This window comes from Microtus pennsylvanicus, chromosome 21 (assembly GCF_037038515.1).
Source record: "Microtus pennsylvanicus isolate mMicPen1 chromosome 21, mMicPen1.hap1, whole genome shotgun sequence".
Taxonomy (NCBI): domain Eukaryota; kingdom Metazoa; phylum Chordata; class Mammalia; order Rodentia; family Cricetidae; genus Microtus; species Microtus pennsylvanicus.
Window position 1 is genome coordinate 3,169,817 of NC_134599.1, and position 21,211 is coordinate 3,191,027.

Sequence of the window (21,211 nt, forward strand, 5' to 3'; positions counted from 1 at the left end):
CAGCACTCGGGAGGCAGAGGCAGGCAGATCTCTGTGAGTTCCAGGCCAGCCTAGTCTACAAGAGCTAGTTCCAGGACAGGCTCCAAAGCTACAGAGAAACCCTGTCTCAAAAAAACAAAAACAAACAAACTATGAAAAGATATAAATCTTTAGTATGGATCTGGTTTATCATCGCTGAAACCCATATTAAAGATTCATTGCCCTTATTGTCACAGGGTGGCCCTTTAAGAGGTGATAGGGCCTCTGAATGCACCCTGGGATCCTTTCACCTGTGTCATTGATGGAAGGGTAGTGGGTTACCTCAGGGCAATCTGCTAGCACAGGCACAGCCCCTGCACCTAGAGGCTTCCCACTTCTTTCCTAGATGTTCTGCCAGCCTCTGGAGTCTCTCAGCATGAAGGCTCTCATCAGATTGGTGTCTCAGCCTTGGCCCAAACTCCTGAGCCAAAATAAACCCCGCTTCTGGACTACTTTCCTAGTTGGCGGTGTTGCATTGTTAACAGTGAAAAATGCTTTAGGAAATAGCTCAAAAGCCGATTGGAAAGCAGACAACTAAATGTTAAATGCAATAAGATCCTAAAGATCAACTCCCAAGAAGGCAGGGAAGGAAGAAAGAACAGGAACAACAAGTGCCAGGAGCTGAGCTGTTGTTAGCTCCAGCTAGTGGGGTACCTGAACCTCCCAGGAGGAGGAGGATAAAGGTGCAGGAGCCAATGGTAGTCCAGCCACAGGAGACATATTGGGTTAATTTATTTGTGTGTGTGGTGGGGGTAAACCAGAGCCTTGAGCGTCCTTCATAGGATCTCTAGCACTGAGCTATCTCCCCGACCAGGAGAGACACAAAGTATAAAGACAGATAGACTGCAGGGGAAGCCAGGGCTGGGGGAGTCCTGGAAGGCTGAGGAGGTGCTATTAATACAAGCGTGTAGAGGCACAGGGGATAGGGGTGACATTTCAGAACAACGAAAATCCATTTATCAGAGAGATAACATAACTGCCCAGGGACCTTGCAAAGAGCTTAGATATTGAGAAAGAGTTGGCATGCACAGGTGGACACGTCCCCAAGTATAACATACTCAGCTTGTCGCCCCAAGCCTGTGCTAGTGTGGAAAGCCAGGCCCACTCCCCACCGGCTACAGGCACTCCGTGTTGATTTGCCCAGAAATCGGGAGAAAAGCCTTTTCCCATGCAAGTCTCCTCCGTCCTAATCTCAGTGTCAGATTTGTGGGCGTGGCAGGGAGACTGGTCTGTGAGTCGGGGTAATGACAGGACCACTCAGCTGTCACCTGAAAGTCATCAACTTCATTGAACTCTAGTTTCTGTAAACATCAGGAGGCGGTTACAAAACGCACGTGAAAAGTATTCTGTTGGCGTTTCAGAATGTCTCGAACTTGGAGTCAGATCCTCCTCTTAATTCTTTTTGGCTTTACAAAGTTTAAAGATTTTTGCAGAAGCTCCTGAAAGAAAAAAGATAAATTATTGCTGAAGACAATATTGAAGAACTCCCATCTAATGGAAATAAATGGAGGAAATGCAAGGGGTGAAGCTAGAAATATGCGTGTGTGTTTGCACATGTTTATATGGGTATGTACATGCAGGTTCACATGCATGTATATTTGTGTGTGCACATGTGTATGAAGGCCAGAGCAGTTTTTTTTTCCTTTATCATTAACCAAGTCTGCAAGTGGAACCCCTGTGAGTCAGTGCTCCCCTGGGATGCAGCCTTGTGCCTGCAGGCAGCCACCGTGCAGGCACAGGGTAGCCAGCTCCCTGGGCTACCCACAGCAAGGCTTTAATAAGACCCTCCCCATCAAAGATACAGGCACTTGGGTGATTCCTTTTGTCTTCTCTTGGGTACACATGAACTGAATTTTAATAACCATATCCACCTGAAATATACTTTACACCGCCCTCTAGCCTCATCTCCTGCCTTGGCTTTCCTTTAGACACAAGCTGATTGGAGAGACAGTTAAGCATCCCTACCAATGTTGGCCCAATGAATTAGAAAATCGAGAAAGCCATGGGTTTGGGGGTTCAGGAATCACATACTCTGTGTGTGTGTGTGTGTGTGTGCGCGCGCCCAGTCCTGAGTCTGAGGATCTCTCGTGAAGAAATCTTAGCAGAGAACACTTAAATATCCCAGATTTTACATGCTATGAGAGACATGTACAGTTTGCATTGCACTACATTCATGTTTATAACGTGGGGTCATAATCCCACAGTGCTGGTGGAGGTCAGAGAACAGTCTGTCTTCTTTGAAACAGGTCTCATTGTTTTAACACTGTGCCTGCCAGACTAGCTGGTCTGTGTGTTTCTGGGATTCTCTTGTCTCTCCCTCCCTTCTCCACTGAGATTATAGCTGCTTATAATCTAAGTCTAGTTTTTATGTGGGTTCTGAGGATTCTCAGGCCCTCACACTTGCACGCTAAGTTGTTTACCCACTAAGGTATTTTCCCAGCTCTGTGTCCATTCATTTAAAGTCGTATTTCTGGAAATGAGGCTCCTGAGAGTTGTGTTGTCAAAGGCTGATCTCAACTGACCGACTGTCCTCTGTGAAGTGATGGCTGTCCCTCTGGTGACTCCCAGTTCTTTCCCTCCATGCCTGTACTCTTCCCTCCTTCCCACTTCCCTCCTTCACTGTTTCCCTCCCTTCCACTGGCTCACAATCATTTACAGCCTGGTACCCCACACCCCACACCACCTCCGCTGGACTAAATCCTTCGAAAGCAGCCATGACTAATCTTCATCGCCAGCTCTACTCAGTTTGCTATCACCTAGGAAACGCACCTCTGAGTGTACCTGTGAGGCTGTTGCTAGAGGGATGTAACTGAGGAGGGAAGACCTACCCTGAATGTGAGTGACTCCATGTGGGGGGCTGGAGACCTAGACAGAATAGAAAGAGGGAAAGAAGAAAGGATCTGAGCAAGAGCACTCACATCTGCTACCCAGGGCAACCTTCTCAGCAGCCTTTTCCTGAACTCCAAGCCAATACAATCTCTCTCCCTCCCTCCCTCCCTCCCTCCCATAAGCTGCTTTTTGTCAGGCATCTGGGTACAAGTATAAGGAAAACATCCAATACAGCAGGGGTCGTGCTCGGGGTCATCTTTGTGATTCTTGTGATAGCCAGCATAAAGGGGCATTCTGACTTTGTCAGGGAAGCTTGGAGTGACATGGCTCCAAGTCATGGCTAGGTGGGACCAGCTGGACCATCAGAACAGGGTCAGTGGCTTCCTGGGCTTTTACCACAGACCTTCAGGCCCAGGTCCACAGGCATGTGATATCTTTGTTGACTCTGTGCCACCGGCCTTCTTGGCAGAGACATCTGTGATTTGGGGTGGTGCCTGGTAGGCAGGGACAGTGCATGTGCTCTGGGGTGACATTTGATGTCAGTGCCTGGCAGGGTTACAGCACAGGGGCTGATGACCTTTCAGTGACACTAATACTCTTCTTAACCCCAGCTAAGGGGTTAAGTTTTGTTTCTGAACCCTTTGATTGTTGCACAATGTTTGTACAGAACCAGCTTCTCTGGTCTGGGGTCTGCTAAACTTGACCTTTTCTCTTTGGGAGGGGAACAAAATGATTTTCTCAAAGTTTCTGGTATGTATTTTCTTTTCCATCTACAGTCCACACGAGGCACCCATCAGGACTGAATATATTAATTTGTTTGAAGAAATAAATCTTCAAATTTCAAATTGAATGCAAACCTCAGCTATGTAACCTAGTTTGAGACCAGCCTGAGCTACTGAGACCCTGTCTCAAAAACATAAAAACAACAAAAAGGAAAAATAAACAAAGATTCAGATATTTTAAACAAACATAGCCATTCATTAGTTGTGTGTGTGTGTGTGTGTGTGCCTGCCTGCCTGCATGAGTTCATATGCACCACATGTGTTCAAGGAGTCCATGCAGACAAGAAGAGGGTGTCAGATCCCCTGGTGCTGGAATTACAGGTAGTTATAAGACATTTGATGTGGGTACTGGGCACCAAGCACTGGTGCTATGCAAGAGGAGCAAGTGCTCTCAGCTGCTGATCTGTCTCTCCAGCCCAATAGATGTGTGAGGTTTTTGTTTTTGAGATAGTCTTAGTATATAACCCTGGCTGGCCTGGAACCTACTACCAGGCTGATGTTGAACTTACAGAGATCCACCTGCCTCTGTCTACCAAGTACAGGGATTAAGAATATGTGCCACCACATCCCGCTGGCATTAGATTTTATCAAGTAAATCAGGGAACCCCTTTTTCTAATGTATTACTGCCTTTTATTCAAAGGATCCAGTGCCTTCACGTTTCCAGCCCCACTTCCTACTCAGTTTCTTAAGTTGCCAAAGGGAATACCTGTACCGGATCCAGAACTGGATCCTTCCTTCAGTGAAGGTCCTTTCTGTCCCCAGTTCCTCTGCTCATTTCCAGGGAGCCAGGCATATCCTAGAAAGGCCCTTCACCCCACCCAGTCACACCAGATCCTCTCAATACCTGTGTCCACCCTTCTCAGTTCCCCGGGTCTTTAGAGAACAAGACATCCCTGAAGAAAGACTTATGGGGCCCAGAAGGGAATTACATTATAACAACAAAAACAATGAAAAATGGAAGGGAAAGTGAACAAGATGCAATGGCCTCTGTCTCCCCCAGTCGCTGTCCCCTGTGAGCATGGAGACCACATTTTACCCTCACTCTGAGATGTTCAGCACCTAGGGCCTCAAGATACCTGAGCTCAAATCTGAGTGGCCAGGAGGCCCCACAGGAGGGCCTCCCTCCTCCACCACCCCTGGGGAAGGGCGTCCTCTCCTATGCAGGCTCCTTGGTAAAGGGCTGCCCAGGCCAGAGCCACAGCCCACAGTAGTCCCAGCTTCAGTTTCCCAGGTTCAACTGCGGTCTGGAAATTTTAAGTGCAAATGCCCAGGAAAAACTGTAACTTAAGGTTTCAGTTTATGAGTAGTGATACAAAAATCTCTGTCCTGTCCAGGAGGTGAGCCATCCTTTGTGTAACACAGCCAGGCTCCAAACCACCCATTGTCCTGTCTGTCACCAGGTCCATTGCCATGGCTCTTACATCATGTAAAGATGGCCCAGGTGGATCCCCTGATCTGCTAAGGAGTCTACTCCTGCACTCAACTCTGGAAGGCCACAGCTCAGAATGAGAAGCTTGTGCTCCAGCTCTTGGAGGGGTGGGCGGTACTGACTAGTGGGGATCTTTTGTAAGGGAGAGTGGTCTCTTCTCATGTAAATTTATTCAGTCATTTTTGGTTTGGTTGATTTGGGGGATTTGCTGAAGATGGACATGGAGCTGTGTACTTCCTGGCTACACCCTGTCATTTGCTGCCCACAGGCTCAAGTATGTCTGCTTGTCGTGTGGCCTGCACTTCAGAAGCTGTCTGGTGGCACTTCTCCTACCTCTGTTCTTGTGTTTTGGAAATATTCTCTGATTTCTAATACTTCTTTTTTATTGTTTTTATTGAGCTATACATTTTTTCTCTGCTCCCCTCCTTCCTACCTCTCCCTCTTCTACTCTCTCCAGTGTCCCCCACATTCCCAATTTACTCAGGAGATTTTTGTCTTTTTCTCCTTCTTATGTAGATTTATGTGTTTCTGTCTTAGGGTCCTCTTCATTGTCTAGGTTCTTTGGGATTGTGAGTTGTAGGCTGTTTTTTTGGGGTTTTTTTTTTTTTTTTGCTTTACATCTAAAAGTCACTTATGATTGAGTACATATTATATTTGTCTTTCTGGGTCTCGGTTACCTCACTCAATATGACTTTTTCTAGAACCATCTGTTGCCTGCAAATTTTAAAATGTCATCATCTTTTTTCACTATGTAGTACTCCATGGTATAAATGTACCACACTTTCTTTATCCATTCTTTGGTTGAGGAGCATCTAGGCTGCTCCCAGGTTCTGGCTATGACAAACACAGCTGCTATGAACATAGTTGAGCACATGTCCTTGTGGTATGATTGAGCATCCTTTGGGTATATACCCAACAGCGGTATTGCTGGGTCTTGAGGTAGATTGTTTCCTAATTTTCTGAGAAATCGCCACACTGATTTCCAAAGGGACTGGACCAGTTTGCACTCCCACCTGCAAAGCAGAAGTGTTCCCTTTACCTGACAACCTCTCCAGCATAAGTTGTCATCAGTGCTTTTGATCATGGCCATTCTGACAGGTGTAAGATGGAATCTCAGAGTTGTTTTGATGTGCATTTCTCTGATGGCTGAGGATATTGAACATTTCCTTACGTGTCTTTCAGCATTTGAGATTCATCTGCTGACTTCTTTTTATTTCTGAGTGAGTGTGTATGTAAGACATAGGGCAATGTCCTTTATCCTTCAAACATCAGATGCCTTTCCATCTGTTTCTCACTGGCCTTTTGTTTATTTATTTATTATTAGTGCATTTGTATCTATGAATGTGTGTTTGTGTACATGAATGATTTGTGACTATGTGACTGAAAGGGGGGGAGCTGGGTGTGTGAATGCCTGCCACAGAGCAACAGAGGAATATTTGGGGGGTTTCTTTCTCTCCTTCCATTATGGGTTCTGGCAAACAAACTCAGAGTGTCCTGTCTCTTTCTTCCCTCTGGGTTTGGTTTGGTCCTAGGAATGGCTGAATGGTCATAGGGCCATGTGATATTGTCCCCATTCTCTGAGCTCTAATGCTGTAAGCAAGCTACAAGAAGCCAACTACCCAGAGAACAGAGTCATACACCAGACAAAGGTCTTTTGTGAGAAAGAAAATAGCCAGGAAGGGGCAGTGATACCCCTCAACTGGAAGTCCTCAAGACAAGGAGCAATCAGCTACATTTAATATAAAGGCATATATCTAAGATGCCTCCTCTCACTAGATGCAAGGGGAGGTGGAAGACAAGGCTAGCCATGGACAAAGGGCACCGGGGACTTTGCTGGCCACTCACTCCCATCCAACACCTACAGATTAGGAAAACCTGCCCAGGAAGATCATGGCACGTGGAGGTGTTTCTGACTTCTGTTTCCGTGATTTCAGGGAAAGAGGTAAGCTGGAACAGAGGCTAGCATAGCGTTTAGCTTGAAATCCCACCATCATTCTAGCTGGTGACCTGTCAGCCATTGGTTACCAGTGACCACCCACTGAGAGACCTAAGAATCCACACAACCCTTCATCCTACAGTGGGAGTCACAAGCAGCCCGTGTGTTTATTTTTGTTTGGGGTTTCCTTTTGAGATGGTGGTCTCACTATGTGCTGGCTGACCTATTCTGGAATTCATTATGCCGCCCAGGGTGAGCTCAAACTGGAGATGGATCACCCCACTGCAGACTCTAAAATGCTGGGATTCTGGGTGTGTCCTACTGCTCCTGGCTCGCGTCATTCATGATTTCAGATATAATGAGACGTGCGCAGATCTTCTCATATCAACAGGAGTGTTTTAATACTAATGGCTGTTGGTTGTCAGTGCCAGAGATAGCTCCAGTTGATGCTAAAGGGCCCTTCTTCTTACACAAGGAGGCAGTGTGGACTGGAGACCAGAGTCACAGGCTACCCAGGCAGGAAGAATTGTGGGGGGACCTTTAGAGTGGCCCGTGGGTCTGAAAAAGGATCAGGAGTTATCCCCAGGCCTGCCATACCACACAGGCTTAGTTACATTATTACTGACCACACCCCAGATGCCTTCCGCCTCAGGCCATCTGCATCTTTCTACCAGGAAAAGCTGGGTCCCAGGGCTATGTCCATCCCCTCCTGCCAAGGGCTGCCAAGCGCTGGAGTCCATCTTGGTTCTCTTGACATTGTGAGCAGCCTGGGACCCCTGCCGTCATAGGCTGCACAGCCAACCCCTCTTGTAGTTTCTGTTCTCTGTTGTAAGGAAGATGAAGTTCCCACAGGTGGCAGCTGATCTGGTGACTTGGCAGGTCCTGAACCTCCATGGACCCCAAGGTGTCCATGACCCGATTCCCTAGTCCACAGATACCAGTGCTTCTTTTTAAATGATGTTTAAACCAGCAACAAGCATGAAGCTGGTAAACACACTTTAAATGTCTAGTAAGGTAGACTCCATCTCCAAAGGTAAAGAGACCAACAGTGGAAGACATGCAGCGTCAACCTCTGCTGTGTGCTCATACGTGTGCATGCACTTGTACACACACTACACGTAAAAATGTGAAAAGATTGCCAGGTGGTGGTGGTGCACCCTTTCATCCCAGCACTCAGGAGGCAGCGGCAGGTGGATCTTTGTGAGTTCAAGGCCAGTCTGTACAGAGAAACTTCCAGGACAGACTCCAAAACTGCAGAGAAACCCTGTCTTGAAAAACCAAAAAAAAAAAAAAACCCAAAGTGGAAAGATCATAATACATAGAGTGTGGGGGCTTATACCTCATCCCAGTCCTGATGAGACAGAAGCAGGAGGATCAAAAGTTCAAGGGATCCCTCAACATGTAATGAGTTTGAGGCCTGGAGTACAATAGCAAAACAGTAACGACGACAAAAACCATAATAAACCAGGCAATGCATGTCCATAATCCCAGCACCACGGAGAGTTAAACAGGAGGACCGCTGTGAGTTCAAGGTCAGTAAGGGCTCCAGAGAAGTCTCTGCTTCAAACAAACACAACATCGAAAGCCACCAGCTATTCCTCTGTGACTGAGATCACCCCTACTTAAGAGACTGTTTACACAAGCCTGCTTCGCCAGTGACTCATGCTACCTCTCAGCCTCTGGCAGCCAATGATTTGCAATTTGTGGAGGCCCCAGTTTGGGAAGAACAGGCTGTCTGTGTGAATGTGATTATAAACAGGAATGGGCCAAGGCCCCTCTGATGCCAGAAGGGACAGTTGCTCATTCTAGTTCCAGCTATGGAGCCTGGAGAATCAAGGGCCCAGGAAATACTCCCAAATGTCACAATCAAGCTTCCCTTAGGCTGGGCCACAGGCAAAGATGATGGCACTTGTGACTTGGGCTGTGGTGGAGAGGACACAGCTATCAAGGAATTTTCTCTGCAGATGTGCCCTTAGGGATTTAGGATGGAGTAGGGAGTGGAAGGACTCAGCTGACCCTCATGCAGAACAGGATCGGGCATGTTGTTCAGGGCGAATGAAGCCTAGCTTCAGTGGCTTCAAGCTGTGTACAAGTCTCTCCAGTTCAGGGTGGCCATGTCCTGTACAGAGTTATCTATGTGGGCAACACTGGGTCTCAGTTCCATTGTGGCTCTGCTGGCTGGAAAGGGAGAGCAGATTGGGTGCTAACTGTATGCGAGGCCCAACTCCATTCTTAGGAGCCAGGGAAGGGTCTCAGCGGACAGCGTGGGGTTTTGCTCTGTGCATAGACCTTCCTATTGCTGCCAGCCATACAGTCAGTGTCTAGGAGACTTCTGGGACAAGATATGGCTGCTAGCCTTCTGTAGGAGGGCACAGGGCTCAGAAACTTGCCACAAGCTCTTTCGGGGTCACAACTGGCTACATATCCCTAAACACAAAAGCTTAAGCAGACTAGATGGTTTGGGGGATGAAAGGCAGGAACACATGTGCCACTGTGCAATTCTGTTTACCCCAATGTCCGAATGACACTTTCTTTAGAACAGAGATGCTTCCCTGGGGCCCACCGAGTGTTTGTGAGAGACTCGATAAGGAGAGGTGAGCCTGCTCCTTAACCTAGAGCTGAGAGCTCTGCCCAGCCAACTCAAACCAAGTCAAGGGTGTCAGAGGAGGCTATAGGGCACATTGCCTTGGCCTGGTCCCGAATGGTCATACTTTAGAAATGTCAGTGGCATGAGGACAGATGCCACTGTGTCACAGAGAAAGGCAATGCAGTTCTTAGGAGACCCAAGTCCCTGTACAGCCCCTCGTGAAATCTACTGACAGCCCTATGACCCCTGGGGGAGGGAGGTCCTCAGCAGGGGCTGTCTAATCCTTGCGTCCTCCTCTGTCCCAGTGTAGAATTGGTACTGAGCAAAGGAAAAACCCAGTGGTGACTTGAGCAGTTGGACCCTGGGATAGCTTCCTTATAGGAATCCAGAATAGAATATATCAGGTACTATATACTGTGTTTATGGCCCTGTCTGTGTGCATACTTGCTAGTGTTCGCACATATAAAGGATTAAAGGAAAATATATGTAAATTTAGGCTGCAATTATTGGACACAAATGAAAACCCCAACCAAGTATGCCTATAATCCCAGCATTCTGAAGGTAGAGGCAGGAGGATCAGGAGTTCAAAGCCAGCTACAGCTATATAATGAGTTAAAGGCCAGCCTAGGCTACATGAAACCCTATGTCAAAAAAAAAAACAAAAAACCAAAAACCTAGAATGTAACCCAAAATAACACTCACCGAAAAAAGCTATATATAAAGCCATCGTTCAGTTCCTCACAATGGTATGAAATTAGTTTATAATTAGAAAATATGAATCTAGTATAAACTGAAGTTGAAATGGTTACATTAGTGAGATGGACATTTTCCAGCTCCAATTATTCAAATTTTACCCTGAACTGGATCTGCAGCCAGGTGGGGCCAGTCTAAACTATACCTGTGACCAGAAGTGACCCAGGAGACACATTTATATTCTAGGGCCACTCCTCCATGACTATTAAGAGCCTACCATTCCCAGCATAGAGATCAGGGCGGAGGGCTGCTACAGAAGCCAGACTGTGCCCGGGTCCCACTGGTGCTCCTCTTGGGGAGGCTGGAGGGAATCCTAAGACACAGCCAGGCTGGTCGTGGGGCTCTGTGGGTGGACGTAGATCTGGAAATGCATTTGTGAATGGTGGATGGAGGCATGGGCTGAGGGTGGGGCGAGAAATGGCTGAATGATACATGGTGAGCGAGGCTTCTGAAAGAGCCCATGGGGACCACAGAGGACTGGCTCTGGGCACTGCCCTGGTTTAGATGTGTTCAGCCCTGCTGGACCCTGCTTAGTTGAGTCCATTAGACAACCATGGCTCAGCACCTTGTGTGGGAGTGGTGAGCACTCTGCCTGAGCCAGCAGCCTCATCATCAGTCCACCCAACTCGTCCTCTTAGGCAAACCTCACCCCAGCCCTGTGACCAGACTCCTTTGTGGTTTGGCCTCTTGGCAGAAGCTCCTGGATGGCCTTCCATCCCCAAATACTGAACTTTGCCTTGGAATCGGTCAGTTTCCCCAGAGACCTTTCACTAGGCATAGGGTATGTCTCTTTCACAGTCCTGCTCTCACCACCTCCCTCAACATCCCAGAGACCCTCACATTGTATCCAGGTGCCGGTCCTCGCTGCTTGTGCTGGTTGCCAAGGGCAGGCTCTCTGTCTCGAAGGGAAACAGATACTCAGCATCAGATACTGTTGCTTTCACTTGGTTAGTCCCAGGACCCACAGTGCTTGCTTAAGGACATTTCCTTGACCATCCCAGGCTTCTCAGATGACTTCCAGCCATCATGTGTTTGCAATTTTCGGGACACCTGGGTCCTGTGATGCAGTTTCATCTGCTTTGTGGAGGTTGCTGGAGCCACGGGCTAACCACGACAGCTCGGGGAGTGATTCAGAAAGTCTCTGGGTTCCCTTCCAACATGTAAAGTTCTGGTCTTAAGACAGCTGGGAATTTGTCTGTCCTTTATGCTAACAGTGAACAATTAATTTTCCAGCAGTCCCAGGCCTCAGTCTTTCCGTGTTTTCTTCCCTGATTTGTGGATGTCTAACACAGGGAAAGGTAACATCCAAATACATAGAGGGCCATTGGTGTGTGATTCGGGGTCAATTGAAACAACAGGTAAAAGTGGAGTCACAGCAGATGTGACAGAGGCCAGAATGACCCTTGGCCATAGCACAGTTCTGTGTGAAACACTGGGGCTCACTTCCAGGGCCCGGTGAACATTAGGTAAATATCTAACTCCGAGCAGCAGTCCAACCCCTGGAGAAAACAGCTTTGTGTTGGCAGAAGCCTTGGAACCCCCGCCCCTCCTGGTGTCAGGTGCTGGCTGGTAGTTGTCGTGGGTCTGCTTTCTGCCCAGATCCTACAGCGATGATCTTGGCTGCATGCAGGCTTTGTGGGAATGGCTCTTTTTTCATTCAGTTAGCAAGCTAAGCAGGCTGCTGATGGCAGGGCTAGGGAAAGGGAGGCAGGAATTTCAGCCTCTGCACACAGCACTGAACACAGTGACTCATTCTCCCCTGCCATGAGGCAGTGAGGCAGGATGAGCCTGGCTTTTGAGGCCCGTGGCCCCCCAGCCTTTGCTCTGTCTCAGATCCTCTTTCTGCCGGGTTGCGCAATGCGGGTCTGTGCTTCAGCTCAGGCTTTGGACCAAGGGTTCAAATAACAAAATTACCCTCCTATGGTTATAGAGGCTTCATGTCCAAACCAAGAGTTCCTGGCAACACCTTGGTGAGGGCGTTCTTCCTGGCTTGCAGGTGGCCCCCTCCTCTGTGTCTCCCTGTAGTGTGAAGGGAGGAGGGACAATGTCTGTCTCTGAAAAGGGCTCAAATTGCTATGTGAAGGCCCCACCCTAGCACTGATTTGGCCCTAGTTACCTCCCAGAGGTCTCACCTCCTAATCTCAACGTGGAAATTCAGCAGGTGACACAGACATTCCACTTATGATATCCAGCAGAGAGGACTGCAGCTGTGTGTCACATGTGATATGATGAGCTACATATGACCTTGAAATATAGCCAGTGTATACTTCAGTCTGCTATGGGATGTAAAGTATACACCAAGTCCCGCAGGTTTAGAATAAAAACGAATGAGCAACATCCAGTACGTGATTGGAAACATTTAAATTTTCTGCTGAGACAATACTTGGGGTATCCTAGGTCAAATAAAACATAATATTAAGACTAACTTTGCCTGCACTGTGACCCAGGCTTTTAATTCCAGCACTCGGGAGGCAGAGGCAGGCGAATCTCTGTGAGTTCAAGGTCAGTCTGGTCTGTTCAAGGTCAGCCTGGTCTACAAGAACTAGTTCCAGGACAGGCTCCAAAGCTACGGAGAAACCCTGTCTCAAAAAAAACAAACAAAAAAGAAAATATTTCTTAGACAGTTTCAACTCACATGGTCATTTAATGTATATGTGTTTTATTGCATATATTTTTAGTAAACAACAAATTAAAAATTACATGATATTTTGATATACATGTAGATAATGAAGTGATTATTTTGTTAACTAATGAAATCTGTAATCACCGTGTATGCATATACATATATGTGCACCTGTATATATATGTGCATGTTTGCCCATGTATGTACGTAACCTACATCATGCTCTGAGCATATTTCTGCTATGTAATATGATACAGCCATGTGCCACATAGCAACAGAATGGTTGCTAGAGAATAGCACATGTTATGGTCGCCCCATGAGATTGGATTTCCTGGTGACACTGGACCCTTCTTAACTGTATAAGCAATTCTGTTTTCTTTTTTTTTCCTATTTATTTATTTATTTGTTTGTTTGTTAAAGATTTCTGCCTCCTCCCCGCCACCGCCTCCCATTTCCCTCCCCCTCCCCCAACTAAGTCCCCCTCCCTCGTCAGCCTGAAGAGCAATCAGGGTTCCCTGCCCTGTGGGAAGTGCAAGGACCACCCACCTCCATCCAGGTGTATAAGCAATTCTGGATGAAGGTTTGGAACCAGATGGCTGTGAGCAGAGCCGGCAGCTGAGATGTTCAGATGTTCAAGTCAAGGAACACAATGTAGACTCCAGCGGACCCGTGTGTCTAGCTCTGTCTCCCAACAAGTTTTCAACAACACTGGCAATCGGTGTCACACGCTGAAGACATCCGGCAGGTGTTTTTCCTCCTTGCTCATCAGCCTGTTCCACTTCCTGACCCAGGCTGGCAGGCCAAAAATAGCTGAGGTTTGCAGCCGCAGAAAGAGGTGGATCTGGGCTGATGGGGTGGCACCACTGTGGCCTGGAACATCCCGCCTCTTGGCCTGGAGCCAGCTGGAGACACCAGGCAAGGAGCTCAGCCAGCAGGCCATCATCAGCCTTGTTGGGAATTTTAAGATCTGCCCTATGGCAGCCTAGGAGTGGCAGGTACACCCAGAGACCCTCCCATGGAGCCGTAGAGAATATTCCTCTCTGCATTCCTCAAATGGCTGTACTGATGCTGGTGATATTTGGGGGAAAACAGTGTCTCCTGCACAGAGTTGTGTTTATTGTCTGTTTGTTTTATTCTCTTTGCTCAGCAGGTGGCATTTTTGTTCAGAGATTGTACTGTTAGTCATCCGTGTTCATGGATCATGACATATTAATCATGCAAATTAGGATATTATTAATGAGGGAAAAATTCATTCCGACCCTGCGGCAGGATTTGCTGTCACAGCTCTGTTAATGCCCTCTCGTCTCAAATGCCATCAGCAGAGTCTCCCAGCTGCTGCAAGTTGGCACACTGACATGGAGGGCAAAGGGAATGACTCCAACCCCAGGCAGCTTCCCTCTTCAGGGTCAGTGTCGCAAGCACACGTTTACTTGAGAGCTCGTGTTTTCAGGCAGGATTGCAAGATCTGACCTGCTTCCCACCATGTAAACAGCCTTTGGGAACCAGCTCTAGCCTTCCATGCCCTCTAGGAAAGCCCACTGACTATAGCACCCCCTGTTTCTGACCTAGACCAGTGTGGCAGCGTGGAGGAGCTTCCGTGACTTCTGAGTCCCGGCTCCAGGTTTCTAAATGCTTCTTGCAGACTTGCAGAGGGCATGTGAGTCCCTCTGCCAGTGACTCCTCCTCACATTCATCCCTTATCTCGAGATCTACTCTTTAATTAAACACAGTCAAGCCTGTGGTCACTTTCCCTCCCTGCCCTCTGGATGACCGGGACCCCTCCCAGCACCCCCTGCTGCTCAGAGGTCTGCCTTCCTCCTCCTCTCTGATCTCTACTCCTTGAGCCAGGTTCAGAAACAGGATGTTTTTGTGAACTTGGATGTGTCTCCCAAGTGCAAAGTAGCAACACCCCTTGGAAAGACTGTGCCATTCTGGAAAGCTGGCTGAGTCACCCCATATACTGTCACAAGACGGGGCTGAACCAAGAGAAGTGGGCAGCTGGACAGACCCAGCACTGCTGGCTTAGTGCCAGGACCACGTGGGGGTAAGGAAATCTGGAGGGTGTCTGACCACTAGGAGCCCTATTGGGACAAAGGTCTGCTGGCCTGTGGTCACTTGCAGACCAGAGTATAGTGTTTGTTCTCCAGTGTCAGGTCAGCTCCTGGGAGAGCAACTAACTTCTGTACCACCCAGGGGCCAGAGTAGAAAAGAATAGACCCGGATACTTCCTGGAGACCCTGCCCTCTTCACTGATGGTTCTCAAGATTTCTGTTGCTGCCATTGATTGCCTAAGTACCTGGGCTCCAGCCCGTGACCTCCCTCGGTGGAAACCCTGGAGAGTCTTCCTTTCCTCTAAGTTTCCCCATCTGTGTCCCCACCCACTTCCCTTCCCACCCCTCCTCCTTCTGTGCTACCTGCTTAGCAGTAGGTGTGGGGAGAGGTGGAGTCAGGGGTGATTGACCTGACCTAGTCTGAGAAAATGAATGATGATTGGGAAATTCAGGGAGCTGCCTAGTCCTGCAGACAGAGCAGCATCAGCACCGTCTATGATCGTCTCAGTTGTAGCGACGAGAGGGATGGATGGATCCAGTTTCAAAGGTTTGGCTTATTGAGGTCCTGAATGAGGGCAGTCTTAGACCTCCCCACGCTGTAGTGACTGCTGATGTACCTTGGCATGCAGATGACATTTCTCCATCTTTTTTAGCCTTTCCTTGTACATCCACTTTCTCTTCACTCGGTGTCTTCTTATAAGGACAGGAATCACGGAATTAGGGCCATGTCTTTCTTCTGGGTGGCCTCCCTGCAGCTTCTTACACCTGTAACAGCCTCTTACTAAGGTCACCTTTCTGGGTACTGAAGGTTAAGACTATGCCATGTGAACTTTAGGGGTATCAGAATTCACCCCATAAGAGGAGCAAAGGCCATAGAGGGGGATGGACCTGGTGCTGGGACCCTGAGTACTCTGATAGTGGCTCCTGTCCCTGCCAATGCCAGGCTCTGTCAGTGCAGGCTGAGTCTGGAGCTCTGGTTGTTGAACACTGTTCTCAGGTCTGTGGGGATTCTGGTCCCCCAGCATCCTCTCTGTACTTACGGTGAGTTAAGAGTAGGGGTGGTCAGTTCAGCCTTCTTGGGAGACCAGGAGGCCCTGACAGGCCCATTGATTAGTTATGCAAGTCAAACCTTTACCTGAGCAACACCTGGGGACTGCATCCCTTGAGAGAGCTCACCCCAGTGTCCACACAGTGACCCCACCTCACGGTATCCTGTGAGCTGGGAAACCTGTTGAGGCACAGCACAGCTCCAAGGTAGGGGCTCAGACAGCTGTCTTTAAAGTGAGTAGGGGACAGTAACTGAGCCTTGGGGTGGCCAGGACACCTACCCACCCCAGGAAGAGCAAGGCTGAGCAGAGGACTGGGTTGTCCCCCCTAAAGAAGAAGGTGCTCTATACTGGGCACTCAGGAGGCAGAGGCACAGATCTCTTCAAGTTGGAGGCCGGCCTGGTCTACATAGTGAGTTCTAGGACAGCCAAGGCTACATCCCTTCATATGAAAATTCCTGAAGAAATTTGGAATAGAAAGAACAGATTTCAATCAACAAAATAAAGGGTGTGTATGACAAACGTAACCAGCATTATATTAAATGGGGAAATCCGAAGCATTTCCACTAAGGTCAGGAATAAGACAAGGTGTTTTCTCTCTCCACTCATTTTCAGTAAGTCCTGGAGTCTGAGCTATGGTAAAAGACAAGAGAAGCAGACAAGTGGAGGCAGGCAGGAGAGGAAGAAGTCAGAATATCTCTGTGATCTTACCCGGAAGAGAGGTCCTAAAGATCCCACCAGAAAACACTTTCAGCAAAGTGACAGAATACAGAATTAGCATACAAAAGCCAGCAGTTTCCCTGTACACCAGCAAACACCTAAGGAAGAAACCAGGAAATATACACCTTGGGGGTGGAGAGCCATCTCAGCTGCTACAGGCGAGGCTCACACCCTCCTCCTAATACTGTAGAATAACTTAACAAAGACGTTAAAGAGCACACAATAAAAACTCAAACACTGACGCAATTGAGGAAGACACTAGAAGATGGGAAGACCTCCTGTGCTTATGAATCGCACGGCTCAATACTGTGAAAACGACTACCCTAACAAAAGGCAGGGCTCCCGCCCTCAGCTTCAGGGTTCTGTGGGAAAAGATGAGCTGCCTGCGCCAGCCATCTCCTGTGCCTCATGATTATAACCGGGAGGACTAAGAGGAAATCCCACAGAGGATTGGGTGGGGGCCGTCCTCTAGGTGGGGAGCAGAGGCTGCCGGGAAACAGCAGTGACTTGACTGGGGTTTCATGTTCAGCTGCTTGAAACACTTGAAGAGTGCTCTTGAGCTTCCTTCCCAAACATCCAAAAACCAACCAGCCATACTGGCTGTTTGGAGCTGATGGTTAATCTTGACCACCCACTTGATAGAAATGGAATCACCAATGGACCCAGGCGTGCCTGGTCTACAGAGTGAGTTCCATGGCAGTCACGGCTATATAGAGACTGTCACACACCCACCCCCACACACAAAGAATTACCATCACCAAGTGCTCTGTGCACATCTGTGAAGAAGTTTCTAGATGAAGTAAGCTGAGATTGGGAATACCCCTCCAACTAACGGTGGGCAGCACCATCCTTTGGGATAGGGCAAAGGAGCGAGCAGGGTAAACTCTAGCATCCACCTCTCTGCTTCCTGACTGTGGATCGACCGCCGTCTACTCCTGCTGCCAGCCTTCTCGCCATAGCAGACTGTGTCCTTAAACTCTGAGCCAAATTAAGCACGTTTTCTCTGAAGTTGCCTGGTTAGGTGTTTTGTCACAGTGCTGAGGACACTACCTAGTGCAGGGACGTGTTCTTCCCGTGCTGACCCTTGACCCATTGTGGCACCCACTCCTATCTCATGTCGCTGCCTCTGCTCCTCCTCATGCTCTGCTTGGCACAGAGTAGCCAGGTCGGATGTAGCTACACCCTAAACTCCCTCCCACCTAGATTATCTCCTGGGCCTGGAGTGGCACCTTTGCCTGCAGCTTGGCCAATCCTCTCTAGAACCTTCCTTTCCCATGTTCATTTCTCTGTCACCTGATTTTGGCTCAGATGTCATCTCCCCAAAGCCCCACTACCCATTCTACGTTGTTTTACCATATTTTAAACAGCCAACAATTGTCCCTTGTTATTTAACGTTTAGCCCAATTTCATAATGTCATGCTTGCTCTGTGAGAGCCAGGACTTTGGCCAAGTCCATCCAGATGTGGTGTGCCTGGGTCAGGGGTGGCATATTAAACCCCTGCATAGGTGAAGCGGGGATGTGTCCTGCTGCTGTGACCAGTCCCTGCTACCTGTCACTTGCAAAAGAGAAGGAACAGGGACAGGATTGAATCTTTAAACTGTTCCTTATTCAGAGAACAGCAATCTGACAAGGCAGTAGTGTAGCATCCTGAAGATTTGCCTTCTCAAAATTAATCAGTCGAGGGTCTGGAGAGATGGCTCAGTGGGTAAGAGCATTCACCAGCTACTCTTGCAGGGCCAGAGTCTGGATCCCAGCACCTGCATGGTTGCTCATGACTGTCTGTAACTCTGGTTTTAGGCACTGTGATGCCCTCTTCTGGCTTTGTCAGGCATTACACTCACGTGCCCAACTGTCCTACGTACACATCATTAAATAAAAATTTAAAATTCAGTTAAAAAACACATGCAGTTTTTTAGATTTATTTTTTAGTTATGAGTATGTGTGTCTGCATTGTGGGGGAGGTACCCGTGGCAGCCAGAAAAGGGCGTTGGATCCCCAGAGCTGGGGTTAGAGGCAGTTGTGAACTGCCTGACAAGGATGCTGTGAACTGAACTCAGGTCCTCTGCAAGAGCACTGATGCACTTTTAACCACAGAGCGCACACTTCATAAAGTCTCTCCAGCCCCACACAGACCATCTTTTATTTAGTGAAACAAATACCAGGAAGAGAGATTTGGGGTTGGCCGGCCCCAAGATGGTATGGAGTGTGGAAGGACAGCCTAGAGATTCTGTGTTGTGAGTTTAAAGACAGTATTATGAACATCTATGAGGTGGTAGCATATTCATAGGGCAACATGACCCTTTTTGATGGTCCAGATCTCATCTTTGGGATACCTCTTCCCATAATTTTTTAGCAGATGCCACCAAAGGGAAGGTGGGGGGTGTCAGAAGCACGGTGTAAGCTATGCTGTGATGGCCAGATCTTCCGTAGGGAGTGGGCAGGGAGAGAGTGTCCTGGGGCCTGAGTTGCTGATGTAGTGGAGACAGTCCATCTGCAGCTTCACGGATGTCTTCCCACGAAGGGCCATCAACTCTCAGGAGGCACCGCCACAGAGCTGCAGCTGCAGGCTTCCTCCGTCTGGACATTAAGACACCAGGAGTCAGGAGCCCTGCTGCTTATTCCGGAACACACTAAGTGCTCATTAAACGCTTGTTACATCCAAGAATGAGCCTCACTCAGCACTACCCCTCTTCCTCTTCTCACAGAATGCCTTCTAAACAGTGCTGGCTCCCCCAGGCCCTCAGGTTAGCCTTTCTGTCCCTGCTCCACCTTCGCTTTAGGAATTAATGCGCTCTCTTAAAGCTCATTACCAAGATTGGCTTTTAAGTTTAAAGAACGCTTTAGATCCCTGAAGCCTCATAAATGTCTTTTAAGTCACATGAAAAAGATCCAAACTTCTGAAGGAACACGGGGCGGAACCAAAGGCAATACAAGACTCAGGACCAGGCCAGAGACAGGGAGGGAGGGCTGAAATGGGACTAGCTCAGGCTAGGTTCCAGCAACACAGAGACCCTCTGTCGGGGTCTGGGTGGACAAGGAACAAGTGCAGAGAGGAAAAGGCCAGTTCTGAAGCTTTACTTTGGTTGTGGTAAAAGGCACAGAGCATGGAATGTGCCATTCTTCCTTTTGTAAGTGCTGATAAGCACTCCAGAGGGTTCCAAAGCAGACCAGAGCTTCCTTGTCTGGAGACTGAACACTGTGCCCTTCAACACTGTCCCTTACTCTTTCTCCCTGCCCCTCTTGGCAGCGTATGTTCCTCTCTGCGTTTGGAAGAGTGTCACTCACTTATCCTCAGAGGATAAGCTCTAAGAAACCCCAGTGCTGGCTGAAATCAGGAGTACCCCAGGCCCTGTGTAAATATGTTTCTTCTTATACATGCAAACCTATAATGGATCTTCACTCGCCACCTGTGGGGGCTTCTCTGGCATACCTGAGTGGTCTGCATCCCAGCAGACTTTGGGGCTGTGACTCAGTGAGAAAAAGCCTGCTATGACCCTGATATGGTTTATCTGATAACAAACAGTCAGCTACCGGGTTAGTAGACAGAGGGTCATGTGTACCCTCTGCTACGCTGGGTGCCAGGTGCCAGTCATTAGGTTACTGTCCAAGAAGGGCAAGGACATCTTTGCCTGTTTCCCTTAGGGCACACTTCCTGAATACACATGGGCTGACCCTATTTTCATGCCATGTCCTGACAACCTTGAAGATAGCCTCAATTTGTGGCCTGGGAAGCTGAGATATTGATATCTTTGGTCTAGATAGCCATGTGGAGAACAGATTTTAAAAATCCATTTTTTTTCTTCTGAGGAAGGCAGGAAGTCTGACTATTAGAAGCTGTTGGCTGTGCTTGTGAGAGAATGGAAGCACGGACTGCAGGATGAGAAACGCTATAAATATTCTGCTGCTTCAGAGTGTGCGCGTGCGTGTACGTGCTGTGTGTGCATGTGTGTGTGCATGCATGTGTGTGTATGCGTGTATGTGTGCGTGCTGTGTGTTCATGTGTTGCGTGCATGTGTGCGCTGTGTGCATGTGTATGTATGTATGTGTGTCTATGCATTATGCGCTGTGTATGCATGCGTGTGTGCATGAATGTGTGTGCTGTGTGTTCATGTGTGTGTGTACTGTGTGTGCATGTGTGTGTGTGTTGTATGTGCATGAGTCTTTGCATGCAGTGTGAGCACTGTGTTGCATGCAGTGTGAGCACTGTGTGTGCATGCGTGTGTATGCTGTGTTGCATGTGTGTATGTGTGTGTATGCATGTGTGTGCACTGTGTGTTCATGTGTGTGCGCGTGCGTGTAGTGCTGTGTGTGCATGTGTGTGTATGCGTGTGTGTATGTTGCATGCTGTGTGTTCATGTGCATGCATGTGTGCGCTGTGTGTGCATGCGTGTGTGCATGAATGTGTGTGCTGTGTGTTCATGTGTGTGCGCTGTGT